Genomic DNA, 14,516 nt, shown 5'->3' on the forward strand with positions numbered 1-14,516 from the left:
CAACTTCCAGTTAAAGAGGGATAATTTAAGGCTATCTCTCCCTCCAGAGATGCATTTCTGTAAAGCTAGGTTGTTTTCAACTCTGTGAAATCTCAGATCAGATGAATACATATGAAAGTCTCATCTAAGTTTCTATTCCACAAATTTATATTGACTTCCTACTAAATGCCTATAGCTGATGGCAATAAATAATTTGAGTTAAAATAATAATAATAATAATAGTAAGTAATAATAGTAGTAAATTCATCTGTGATTTATCCTGAAGTACCGCACAACTATACAAAAATGACATATGTAATATGTTAACTTGGATTCCAGCTTGAACTATCTTCAGACTCAGGGATTCCAAATTTTGGTTAATGGCCAAATTTTTAAAAAATTACAGAAGATTATACCAGTGAAGCCTGAAGGTACTGTTTCTTTCAATTCAGTGACATGAAGAATCAACTAAGTATATATTCATACCATGTTCCCAGTACAAGGTCTAATGATTCATATCTTGATGGACTTATGCACAATGCACATTGAATTAAAAGCCTCATTTTATAGTAAGAAGATATAATAAGATGTCCTCTTAACTGTAACCTTTTATTTAGAGACATTAAGGCTCCTTTAGTAACCATCTTGTCAGTGATGATATTCATCAGTCGACAGTCTCCTCTCTTACACCATTCCTCACGTATCTAGTGGTTCTGCCAGTTATTCAGATGGGAAGGGTGGGGTTAGAATTTGTCTTAGGAAGAAAATTAATATTTTGTACTGGAAATAGAATAATGCAATATTATCATTGATTTGTAGGCTGGAGCTCAGTTAGCATATAAATCAACTACGTTCTTAAAACTCCATTCTCAAATAAACAAAACCTAGATTTTTTTTACAGTTTGACACAACAAAAATAATTTATTATATTACAAAAATAATTTATCATCAATTGAATCATCTTCCCTTGACAGAAAATTGGCAAATGTTGGATTACACAATGTACTTAACAAATCTGTGCACAGGCTCCAGAGAATAAAAACAATATTGCCTATAAAATCTACTAATAAAAAAAATAATGATCTCTGCTATTAATTGCAAATTGTGGTGTGGGATGTGGGATGATTAAAAACAAATGGGCTTGGAGGAATTATTCAAGATGGAGACATCAAGTCTGTTTGAAGTCTATAGTGTTTACTGTATAAGTCAGAAATGCATCACATCTTCAATGTAAGATTGAGTACTTAGCTCAAATTGTACTGAATATTTATACTAAAATGTTTTGTTAACTATTTAAACCTAAGAAGTCATGCAAATGCTATAATAACTTTATCTCATGCCTCCTCCCAGTATTCCATGTAGTGACTATACCCTGGATCAATACATTTTATTGTATTTCATATTGAATATTTCCTTTATCAAATGATCCAAAAATGCATTTACTCCTAGTACAAGTCCAGTGGAGGGCAACAAAGATGATGAGCGGCTTGGAGTAGCTCCCTTATGAGGAAAAGCTGAGAGACCTGAGTCTATTTAGTCTGGGGAAGAGACAGCTGAGAGGGGATCTCATCACTATTTACACACATCTAAAATGAGAGCATCACGTCGATGGGGGCAGACTCTTTTTGGTGGGATGTAGCAATAGAACAAGGAGCATTGGGCAGAAACTGGAAGACAGGAAGTTCCACAATAACACAGGGAAGAACTTCTTCACTGCCAGATTCACAGAGTACTGGAACAGGCTGCCTAGAGAGGTGGTGGATTCTCATTCTCCAGAGATATTCAAGACCCATCTAGACACTTACCTGTGCAACCTTCTATAGGGTACCTGCTTTAGCAGGAGGTTGGACTCAGTGATCTCTAGAGGTCTCTTTTAAGCCCTACAATTCTATGAATATATGATTCTGTGATATTTCAGTTTCCTCTGTACAATTAAAAAAATACATTCCGCAAGATACTTTTATTGTCACCATGATTTTATTCCTATTTGTATTATTCTTATTTTACTTTTTCAGATGAACCCATCCCTTTTCTTTTGATGTTACCCTTAGACTATTAACATAACAAAAACTGCCATGGCAGGAAAATTTTCCAGTCTGGCACTTGCCCCTCCAACCATCTGCAGAAGAATTTAGGTGGACAGAAGTTCTGGATGTCAGATAATCCCACCTCCTTCTCACAGCAAGGCTAACTTCAAGATGAGGTCAGGGCAGCGCTCTGAGCCTCATCCATCTTTTTACTCTAGGTACTGAGTATGACCTATGGTGATAATGGTGAGGAAAAGTGTCTGAATTGAAGTTGAGTCTTGGTGAGAATGGGAGGAATGGGTTTTGTCTTAGTGTTTTAACATTTGTTTCCTTTTGCTGTTTTTGTCTTCCAAATATGTAATTAAATATTTAAATTCATTGGTAATATATAAAGTTAATTTAGCAAATTTGAGTCTATTTTGACCCTGGCAGTAACTGGTAAGTGATTTTCCTGTCTTTATCTTTACTCACAAGCTTTCTTGCTCCCTCCTGTTCTTCCTCTCCTCTCCCCCATCCAACTGCAACAGGGGTAAATCAGGGAAAAACTGGGTGGGTTCCCAGCTGCTGGCTTCCAGGCAGGGCCATCCCACCACGTTTTTCTAATAATGAGGGACAGCGAAAATTTGAAGGCAAAGCAGGACAATAAAAAATGTCATCCCATAGGGCTGGAAGGGATTTATGGGATCATTACCTAGCACTAACAGCACTACAACTCTATTGTTGCTATGCTGTACAAAAGAAGCATGTTGAAAGGTCAAAGGGTTTTTTCATATTCCCAGATTCAAGCAGGTTATGTGAGTGAGCTGAAAATGTTCAGACTCATAGATTTGCAGGCGATAAACTGGACTGTGAGAAAGGGAAATATAGGCATATACAGGAGAGATGGAAAAGCTCCTCAGGTATTTTGCAGAGCAGAAATCCCAGGATATCTGTGGGATTCAGAGTACTAATCCTCCTTACTCTAACCAGCCAGGCATAAGACAGATATAAAAAATATGAAATTTTTCCTACGAGCTGGAACAAAATGAACTATCAGCTACTCTTCACCCTCTAACAGAGGCAGGAAAGCCATCCAGCTGTGCAAAAGATCAAACAGAATAGTGCCTAATAGGGTAAGACTGCACCTACTGTCCTCAAAGAAGCTTGTCCTAAGACACACATGTATGTCTCTTTGAGGCAGGCAATAACAGGCAGGGCCAATGGAGTTATCTCCAAACACACTATTTGGTGATGCAAAGGCAGTATGGGCATGCAATTTGGGACAAACATAAACCTGAATTCTCTCATTATTTCCCTATTTAATTTAGCAGCCAAAACTCTCAGTCAAGCAGTCAACAAATATCCTAAAGCAATCTCTACAACTCATATGCTGTGCTTTCCACATATGCAGGATGCATTAAGTCTACTTTCCATGTCCTACACGCATAACCTGTGTGCTTACAACAGCCAGCGTATTTCTTCTTTGTGATGCAAATTAACTTTACATCACATGTACATCTGCTGTGCTGCCTTGAGCTCATTGTTCCCAGTTTAAAGCTGAACTAGCTTCATGTTGTACGTCTGTCTTATGTAGGACATGTCAGAACTGTGTAAACCAGCACAAACCATTGGTGTACTGCAGGAAGTACAGATCTAACACATCACAGCCACTTCAAGCATACCTGGCATAAGCTTCATGACATACACAGACATATTTCAGCCAGAATTGATCAGTCTCACGGAAAAGATATATGAGGAATAGATCAAATGGTCAGCTCTGCTGATCAACACTGGTTCTTTCTATTCAGGACTGCGCTGTCCACTGTTAGCGCCCACATCACTGAGCAATGCCTTAAAATGCTTTTAAATGCAGAGACTGCCAACGGTTTAAGGGCTGGTTCATCCTGGTTCCGTGACTACTGGGGAGGGGAGACCCATGGACCCACGCCCCGGGAAAAAGGAAAAGGGGAAAAGGGAAGGGGTAGGGAGATGGGCCTAAAACAAAACAGTGGCAACGAGCTGAGGAGAAACAAACTAATTTACTAAGTAAGATATCAGAATACAAGATAACAAAATATAATGCAATATAATACAATATAATTGGAATTGAAGATAAAAAATCAAATAAAATGAGAGAGAGAGTGTGTGTCCAAAAACCAAAGGCCTTACTCTAATGCTGAAGGTATGCTAGAGATGGCTAGAGAGCACCCACGCAGAGACGAGTAGAAGGGAAATAAGGGGATGTCTTGTGATCTGTGAACAGTTTTATCTTTCCCTCTGAACAGAAAACAGAAACAGAACAACACAAAGTCCTCTGGGGCATGTAGTTCTCTTCTATCGATGATCCACAGAACTGGAGCATTAATTCTTTAACTCCCAGTGCACTACATGGTGTTATGATGTGGAATACTGGTAACAAAAATCATAAAACCATGACAAAGACCTATGTTTGAACTGCAGAGTCTGTGTCTAATTTATGTTTAAATTTCCTCAGAATTCCTGCTTGCTGCAACATTTTATACAGAGCCGCATTTTCTATCCTTAGTCTTATTTGGAAGGTCAGAGGTTTCTGTTTTTGGTGTTGGTATGAATGATAATTGCTACTGGTGTACTAGGTTCCTTCTTTCTCTTTACTAACCATATTTCCCATCCACATGTAGATGTAATACCAGAGATGCAAGTAGCACAAGACATCTGAGGGCATTTATTCTCTGTGGTAAAACAATGAAGGTACCAGATGTCTAGTAATAATTTCAGTGGCCAGATGGCATACAATGTTAGAATAGTAAAGCCATCATATAAACAGTGCATATCTTTTGTAGCTAATGACAATCTGAAAGCTACAAAGAAATGCCCTGTGCTGCTAAAGAACTGAATGCCTTGTATGCCTTGTGAGCACAATAAAGAGCTGTATGGGGGTGGGGGGATAGGAGAAGCCTATTGCTTATTCATTTTTCTTAATTAGTGTAATTATCAGAGATGTTCATCAGAAGCTAAACTCCTGTATACATAACTGAACACTGAACTAACAGGTTTTATTTTAGGAATATCTTTGCTTTCTAATATTAAATGCAATAGCTGGTATCCTATTCTTATCAATTAAAAGTTACATGTACTTAACATGGGCAAACGGAGTATCAATTTGTATATGAAGATAGCACAGCTCCATGACTACTACTATGTCTTGCAACAAGCACGTTCTCCACCAGATTAGTAAGTCTAATGAACTATGTTTGCCTCCTCACAGTTATTTTTATTTCACATTATTAAGTTGAAGAGGACTATTGCAGTGAAAACTTTGGACATACTTCTGATTCAAGAAGCTTCTTAAAGTAAGATTCTGGAGCTGGAAAGATAGTAGATACTCTCACTCTGTGCTTTCGTTTGTCTTAATTGTTTTCAAGCAACTGCTGTTCAACACCAGAGCAGACAGAGTATCAGAGAAGATGAACCATCAGTTTGACCTGAAACTAATTTTCTTTTGTTATGTTTTTATGAATTTGATGTTTTCTAGTGAAGGAGTTGAATTACCTACCCAAGAGGATGCAAAATATGAGGGCCTACAAGCTCTTTGTATATCTAGGTTAATTGTGTACGCCAAATGAAACCTTCAACAAATACTATTGTACTCATAAGAAATAAATGAGAGAAAGAGGAAAAAAAAAGAGACTAGTCTGGCTCATTAAAACCTACAAGAATGTCTTGTTTTTAACTTACTTTGTAACTGGTTAATATGGCATAAGCTGTGGAGTTTTTTTTCTCCCTTCTTTTAAAGTGCATATGAAGAAAGTGACTTAAATTCTTCATGAAGAATGGAAGCAGAGATATTTTGTAATAAAAGTGTGAAAATTTCCCTGTAGTCATGTCACCGTGTAGTAGGAGAATATATATCCATGTTAAGAATATTTTGCTGTTATTTATATCCATGTTTCATTTTGCTAATAATATTTTTGAATATGTTATATAGAGAAAACCATTAAATAGCTGTAAGGATAGGATGTAGAAATTAGTAATGAAAGTCGAGCCCTATTAGACCCGAGCTTTGCAGTAGGTTGCTCTCTATGATGACTTGTACCATTACAATTTGGAATATAAAGGCCTCCAAACTTTTAATCTCCAAATTGATGCCTTCAGTGTCGTTTGAGGTTACCATTTCATGGATGCTTCTCTTTCCACCTTGCAATGTAGTGGAGCACATTTCTGGGAGGAAATACCAAAAAGACCAGCAAATGTTAGAGATGTATTTTGTCTGAGCTTGCTTCCTGTGCTAAGCCCAGGAGCACCCTCTAACTGATGGAGCATCCAAATGAAATACTCAGGCGTCTACTACTTCTATTAAGACAATTAAGCATTCATGTACTTTAAGCCTCACATACTTTGCCAGACCATATGCCACCTTTTCTTAAGCTCTTCCTCTGAGAGGAAAATCTGGCCACTTGCATTCAGTATGAGCCAAGACATCAGCATGCCAGGTCTGCAGCTGAAAGTCTGAAAATATCTTACAACAGCAGTAGAAATATCTTGGGATGAGTGATTGTCAGACAGGACTTATGGGACTGTCAGTGTTCAGCAGGACTTTGGCCGAAATAAACACTAAGTAGACAATGCTCTTCAGTCACTGTAGCAAAATTCTAGCCCCCTACTCTCTACTGGCCAATCCCAGGTATTTATACAAACTGGGGGAATAACTCTTTGAGAGCAGCCTTGCGGAGAAGGACTTGGGGATCCTGGTGGACGAGAAGCTGGACATGAGCCAGCAGTGTGTACTGGCAGCCCAGAAGGCCAACTATGTTCTGGGCTGCATTAAAGGAGGAGTGGCCAGCAAGGAGAGGGAGGTGATTGTCCCCCTCTACTCGGCTCTTGTGAGGCCCCATCTGGAGTACTACGTCCAGGCCTGGGGCCCCAGCACAAGAAAGACACAGAGCTCTTGGAATGAGTTCAGAGGAGGGCAACCAAGATGATCAGAGGACTGGAGCACCTCTCCTACGCAGAAAGGTTGAGGGAACTGGGCTTGTTTAGTTTGGAGAAGACAAGGCTCCGGGGAGACCTCATTGTGGCCTTCCAATACTTGATGGGAGCGTATAAACAGGAGGGGGAATGATTGTTTACGAGAGTGGATAGCAATAGGACAAGGGGGAATGGTTTTAAATTGAGACAGGGGAGATTTAGGTTAGATATTAGGAGAGAGTTTTTCACTCAGAGGGTGGTGACGCACTGGAACAGGTTGCCCAAGGAGGTTGTGGATGCTCCATCCCAGGAGGCACTCAAGGCAAGGCTGGAAGTGGCTCTGGGCAGCCTGGTCTAGTAGTTGGCAACCCTGCACTCAGCAGGGGCGTTGAAACTAGGTGATCATTATGGTCCTTTTCAGCCCAGACCATTCTATGACTCTATGATTCTATGATTCTAATCACATATAATAAGCTTAATTTAAAGTATAAGAAAATAAAGTTCAGATGAAACAAAACTTTTCATTCAACTTATGGGGAGATTTTTCTGCCAGGCAGAATGTAGAAAAGAATAACACACAGAAGATTCATTAATGGCTCCAAGGAAAGAGACACTGATCATCAGCATCCTGTGCAAGGGATTGGCAGCTGTCCCATGTTCCAGTGGGTCCTCTGCCCCAGGGCTGTTCCGTGATCTTGCAAGAAACTCAGGCTGTATTTCTAAAACAGTGACTTTGAATCTGCAGTCCAAAAATCACTGAGAGTTCATGGCCCTTTTCTGGAAATGTGAAGTTAACAAGACAATTCTCAAGTAGAAAGTTGATATGCTGCCATCTACAGCTTCACTGGAAAAAGATTTAAGCTCTGCTCACTGAGAGAAGGATGAAAACTGCTGTTCTTCATTATCTGATCTGACCATCTTCAGTAGTCATATGGATGCCGGAGAGAGTTTAAAGTAAATATAAGACTCAGCTGGCTGTGACTCAGTCTGGAAAAGTAAAAAGGTATTATTAAGAAAATAGCCAGAAAAGATAGGCGGAACTGAAGGATGACTTTAGAGAGAAGCGTGGGAGCAGGTCTTTAGAATCATACCGTACTCACAGCTGCTATTTGGAAAGAAAAGTACAGCTATGGTCATATCTGTTTTTCACTCTATTTCATGCAGTCCAGAATTCCACTTATAAGGAGCGGATCTTATACTTTCTGCCATTAATGCCATGAGATCTCTGACCTAGACTACTAGGACAGTAATTCTTATGGGGCTAAACCATAGGCCTATTTGAGATCTAAGGCTAGTGCAGAATTCAGATTATTTGTTACATGGCACCTCTTTCAAATACTGCCTGGTATAAGGGACCTCACACTTGCACTGGCTCTTTAAATGTTGCTATTTCAGTCACAAGCTTTGCCCTACAATTCCACAAAGATGCTGTAAAAATGATTCTCCCCATTTCCATAGTTGCACAGGTATTATTGAAGAATGTTTGGTATGGTGATGGATTCAAGAACAAAGGGAAGGATATGGCAGTTTTGGATGAGTTTATCTAATTACTTTTTTCTTTCAGACTAAAACAATTATAATTTTATTTTATTTAGGACATGTTCAGATAATCACAAGGTTAAGGTAGTTATTAACAGTTATAAGATTAAGTTTTGTGTTATAAATGAGTTATAATTATTTTTGTGTATTTTTGGAAACCAGTGATCTGCAAAGTTAGGGCAAGAGCTGTGGATCCTGATTGCTTTATCAGGAAAACAATAGCATTTCAGTCAGAAAACTGTAACAATACACAATTATTGCTTTGCTTAGCACAAGGTCTATCAAAGTAATGTCTGTATTTATTTTGAACCTAGTAGACTTTCTCTTCATTCCACTCTCTTTTCTCCATACGTAGAAGTATTCAACAGACATTATATATTTGAAATTCTTAGCTACCAGAAAGTAGCATTAATAGCTGGAAGTGCCTTTACAAAGGAAATGTTTATCATTTTATAGATTGCATAGACTTGGACTGTAATCAGATACTCAAGATCATAAAGGAGACTCTTGAAATTGTTTATAAATAAAGTTCTCATCTTCTTCCAAGCTATTAGCTGTTGTTGGTGTTGCCCTTTCCTAAATGATGACAGACAAATGAGGGAGTAATAAGGAATGGATTTACAGAGGCATCTAACTTTTAGATAAATTGAACCCTAAATTACCTACAGAACTGAACAAGGAGACTTCATCCTTAAGAACAAAAAAACGTGAGAAATCTGAGCTGGCTGTTAGGAAGTAGTATAAGACTTCGTGCTTTCTACCCAAAGAAAACCAAAGGTGGGACAGTCAAGCAAATTACAACTTCCCATGAGGAACTATGCTCTACTGGGTAACCTCTGTGGCAAGCATGAGCTGAAACATTTAAATGCCAGTGAAAAATATATTTTGTTCTCACTTTGCCTCACAGTTGCAACAGATGAAAGAGATGAGTTACCAGAGCCCAGCTTACATGCAGTCACTCACAAAGATAAAGGCCCTCACCAGTGGATACTTAGACAGCTGCCCAACAACAAATTTTACAGCCAAAAAGTTAGACATACACCCCAGTTAAATCCCTTTACAGGAGTTGGGAAAAAAAAATTGGGAACAAATTCTCCTTCTTTCTGACCAAAACAAAGCAAAACAAACAATAAAAAAAAAACCACCACACATTACTCTTAAGGAAACCTGAGATCCAAAGATGGGACAGAATTGAGAAAAGTCCTTTCCATTCCTTTACACAGAATCCAGATCTCTATACGTGATTACTTAAATATCTGCTTGATCTGAGGGATGGAGATAGTATGGTGAGATAAAATAACTGCATAAACAAACTGAGAAGAGATGGGCCTAACTTTCTGGCCATGAATGTTTCATACAAAACAAACTAATAACATTTTACGAATAGCCATTAGATAAATATTCAAGTCAAATGTAACCTTATCTTTAACTGAAATGATTTTAAAAGAGGAACAAACAACAACAACAAATACTGAGCAAAATCTTACAAGCAAATCAAAATCGTTTTGTCCATCGTTGCTTTTATTATTATTATTTTTATTCTGTCAGTGGATCAGGATATTTGTTTTTTGTGATAGAATCATAGAATCATAGAATCATAGAATTAGCTAGGTTGGAAAAGACATACAAGATCGTCCAGTCCAACTACCCACCTACCAAAAAAAAATTTTTTTTTAAATAGTATAAGTATTTTTAAAAGCTTTATATTTTTATGTATGTATATATATATATAATATGTATGTATTTATATTTTATATATATATTCATATAAAAATATAAAGCTTTTAATATATATTATATATATATATACACACACACATACGGAGGTTCTCTTGAGTCAGCTTGTCTGTAATGGAGCTATTCTTTAACCAACAGCATAAAAAGTAGAAATAATGAAGTTTAAATGGGATTTGTTCAGGGTTTCATGTGATGATGTGAAGCACATGAGTGGAAGAGCTGAGGAAACCATCAATAAATGCTAACATCTCAAAATCAAGTTGCGTGGCTAATGAAAACAATGTAGTCTTACTGTATTCATCTGTGGAATGAAGTGGAACAGTAACGAGCTCACTAAACTACTAGGGATGACACAGTGTGACCACATATCAGTTAGTGTTAGGGAAACACTTGACAATCTGGTGGAAACGCATGCAAGAGGCCAGAGGCAAACATGAGGACACCTTCAAGCCTCACAGTCACTGGGAAAGAAGGAAGGAATCGAGCCACTTTTCATTTTCTCGCCATCAGTTTAATCCTTTTGAATGCAATAGGTTCCATTTAGTCTTTGTAAGAGGAATTCATGGTCTGAGAGATGCTTTCTTCCTTCTGTGGACGTGCATAATGGGTATTGTGAGTCATCACATGGTTGTTCTGGAGAAGGTGCAGCAGAAAAGGATTTCTCTTTTTGCCTGATAAATTCTTTGAAGTAGGATGGCTGCAAGCCTTTCTTCATGCCACACTTTTCTGTAAGGACTAGTAACAGCTGACCAGCTTCATCCCTGCCTCTTTGTTTGCTGCTTTTGGCTGATAGTCCACTGCCAGTGAAGAGCCAGATGCCTCAGACTTAAATGTTTTTATGTCTATCAGCCTCATGGCTGGTTCCCATGGCTTCTCACATTGTTAAACCTGAGAAGGGGGCCAAGCTGGACACATCCAAATCCTTTCACTTGATCCTAGTTCACATCAGCCAAATGCATGTGGAATATAAAGCAATGGAGGCAGAAGTTAAGGATTAGGTTGAGTGCCGCCAGACCTGTTCTAAAGAAGAGATCCCGTTTAGGATCCATATCTGTCAATGATGCTCTCATTTCTGATACTGTACATGGAAATGTACAGATGTTTGGAAAGTTCCCAGAACTCAGCAAATTTGTTCTCCAAAGACAAGCAGTGAGACTTACTTACTGGCCTCCTAGTTTCCTTTGGCTGACTTCACCAAATGAAAGGGTTTGGTCCCTTGGAGAACACTTGTGTGGAGACTTGTGCAGTGGTGTGTATGTGTTTATAAAGAAGAAAAAAGAAAAAGCAGTAAAAGAAAATCTCTGGGGAAAGTAGTTTATCCTGTAGATTTCTGTTGTCTGAGCTAAATGTGAAAGTATTTATAGAAAAGCTAGTATCTCCAAGACCACTGGGACAGTAAGGGCTAATTTCCTAAGAAGCTGTGCTTTGGAGATGAGTATTTCTGTACATTCCCAGGTGTATAACGTGCACAAAGCTCACTTCTGTCATTGGAGTAATTAACAGAGTCTCTCTTCTAAGGAGCTTGTCTGAACTCAGTAGCAGTGATATCTTCACTTCTCTAATTGTGGGCTCAAATATTTTTAGATGAAGATAGGCCAAGAAAAAGAGTGAGAGAGTTGAGTTGGCATGAGTCTTGTTTCCCCAGGAAAGATGGCTTCTATATACTCTGTCACACACAGATCAATCCTAGCTGAGTTGGTAATGAGACACAGCAACTGCAACCAGATTGCTTTTACCAATCCATGTAGTTGTTCATGCTTGTGTAATATGGGTCAAAAACGTACTAGCGCTCCAGAGTCCATATTCAGTGCTAGCTAAAAAAGAACATTATGATTACATAGGGAAAGATTTTTTTTAAGTTTTGTGGAACATAATCTTTGTAAATGTAAACATGAGTGTGTGTTTCTTTCACAGTCCCAGTGCACGCCTTGTATTCCCCCAATAATTTCACCCTCTTTACTGAACATTAACTTTTCATTCCATGTATATAATGGCCACCTTGAGCTTGCATGTATGCCCACACACTAAACCACTGTTAGGAAATACTCTGCTACAATGCATATATAAAAATTACATCACTTTGTTAATCTTACAATTAAATTTGCTACTCAGCTCTCATTGAATTTTGCATTTTGCACACAATTGTCATGGGTAAAACTACTCAACTGGACTGATTGGAAAGCAAAGTGATTTTCCACCCACACAATGGAGGTGGGAGCCAGTAGGGAGTGTGCAGGGGAGAGGACACAAAAAGACAGAGATTTCAGGAGCAGTGCTGACTCACTTCTGAATTTATTTATTTATCTACTTACCTTTTGACCAATTTTATCTTTATTTGTGGGAGCCATAAAACTTAAAAAGACAAGATTCCTATTCATACTACATCTTTCATAACTTATTTTGAGCTCCCCACCTGAATAACAGGCTGAAAGCCCCATGACTATAGTATGTTATCGTTCACGATGCCTGCCCAAGAAACTGGGCAAATAGGAGATCGAAAAGATAAAACACATAAAGTTTAAGTCTCTTACCATATGCAAGTTCAAACAAATATCATTCAGTGGTGAACTGACCTTCAACAATTTAGAAAATTATTTTTTTCAACTAAGATCTTTGAAGCTCGTGAAAGCATTTTTTCTTATCTGCTTGTAAATTGTAATATTGACATGTTAAAATTTCCCAAGGGTGAAAAAATTCAGTTTCCAATCCTTTCTTGGAGTTACACAGATTTCTCATAAACCTGAGAAGATTTTACTTAATTTAATGGTTTTGTGGGAGATTAGAAAAATCTCCATGGAAAAAAAAAAAAAAGACACATGGAAAATAAGTTTTGTAAATCACACATTGTTGTGATGAACTTTCTATTTTATTTCTTTTTGTTTCATACATATGTCTTTAATATAAATCTGTAATGGCAAATTAAACAAATGATAGATATGTTTTGAATCTACTGAATCTTTTTAACAAGCTTAGCTTTAAAGTCACACAGCATTAAAAGTAAGATCTTATCATATTTCCTTTTTTTTTTTTTGTAATTCTTTTGCTATGTTTTTATTACTCACTGATTATAATTCCTATTCGATATTGTAAGACTGGGATTCAGATCTAAGATAGTTATTTGAAAACAAAATGAAGTGGTTTATACACACACATGTACAGATATAAATATATGAATATACTTAATTTTATGTACGCAAGTATATAGCCCAGCAAACTTTAACAAAGATCACAATTTTCTTCTTTACTGGTACACTACATCCTGTTGAAAGAGTAAAAAAAGTGTAATTCTGAACACAGTTTGCAAAGTGTGTTAAGCGTATTGCAGCTATACATAACATCTGCCCAAGGTTTTGCAGATGTTACTTAGGTTTGCCAAGGAGTTTCAACACTCTGGATGAGGTCTTGAACTCAGGTTTGGCTGATCCAGTATAATCTACAAGTCCTCCTTGAGGCAGAAAGGAAACTACACAAGTTTCAATTGCACTGGTCAGCTGATCTTTCCCATAAACATTCATTTTGTTTTGGAATGACCCATGGCCAAAAGTTATTCTCCCAACACCAAAGAGGGCTTCAGGAGGAGCTTATCAAAAGCGTTCATGTGGGTAAGCAGAGCTAAACACCAATGTGCAACACTTGCTCAGTTGTGCACAAGATAAATACTTTACAAGGACTTAGATTAACAGGAAGAAATGTTAATCATCTTATCCACGCTATTAAAATCTACTCCTTGATGAAGTCCTGATTCAGTGCCTTGAAAACATAAATATCTAAAGAAAAATCACTAGGCTTCTGAGTAATTATTACTATTATTTATTTATCTTCAGTCCTTCTTGTCACGCATTGCATTCTGATATAATAAAGGAGAACTTGAAGGAATATAATAAAAAATAGTAAATAAGAATATAATAAAGTCAAAGAGCCATGAGGAAAAGACCATTTCACAAGCGTTTCCCAATGCTTTTTAGCCCACAGAAAAGATAAGATAAAGGCAGTATTAGTCAGCTGCATGTTCACTCCCTCAAATTTGTCAACAACCCACGCAGTTCCCATTTCAGCAAAAAAAATACAACATGGTACTGGTAATGTTTTATCTCATTACATTTTTGAGGAGCAAATTCTCCACAGGGAAAAATTCTCTTGTGACACTGACCTTCCCAGTGAATGGGGTTTTCCAGACCGTAAAGTTTCACACATTTATTTTGATACTTGTTTTGGTACAGAGTGAGCCCTCCAGAGGGATTCTTGTGAATTCTTGAAAAGTCCTCAGTAATTATCATCTTTTATACAAGCACTTCCACCAAGGTGTGA

The sequence above is a fragment of the Numida meleagris genome, chromosome 1, assembly GCF_002078875.1.
Source record: "Numida meleagris isolate 19003 breed g44 Domestic line chromosome 1, NumMel1.0, whole genome shotgun sequence".
Classification (NCBI taxonomy): domain Eukaryota; kingdom Metazoa; phylum Chordata; class Aves; order Galliformes; family Numididae; genus Numida; species Numida meleagris.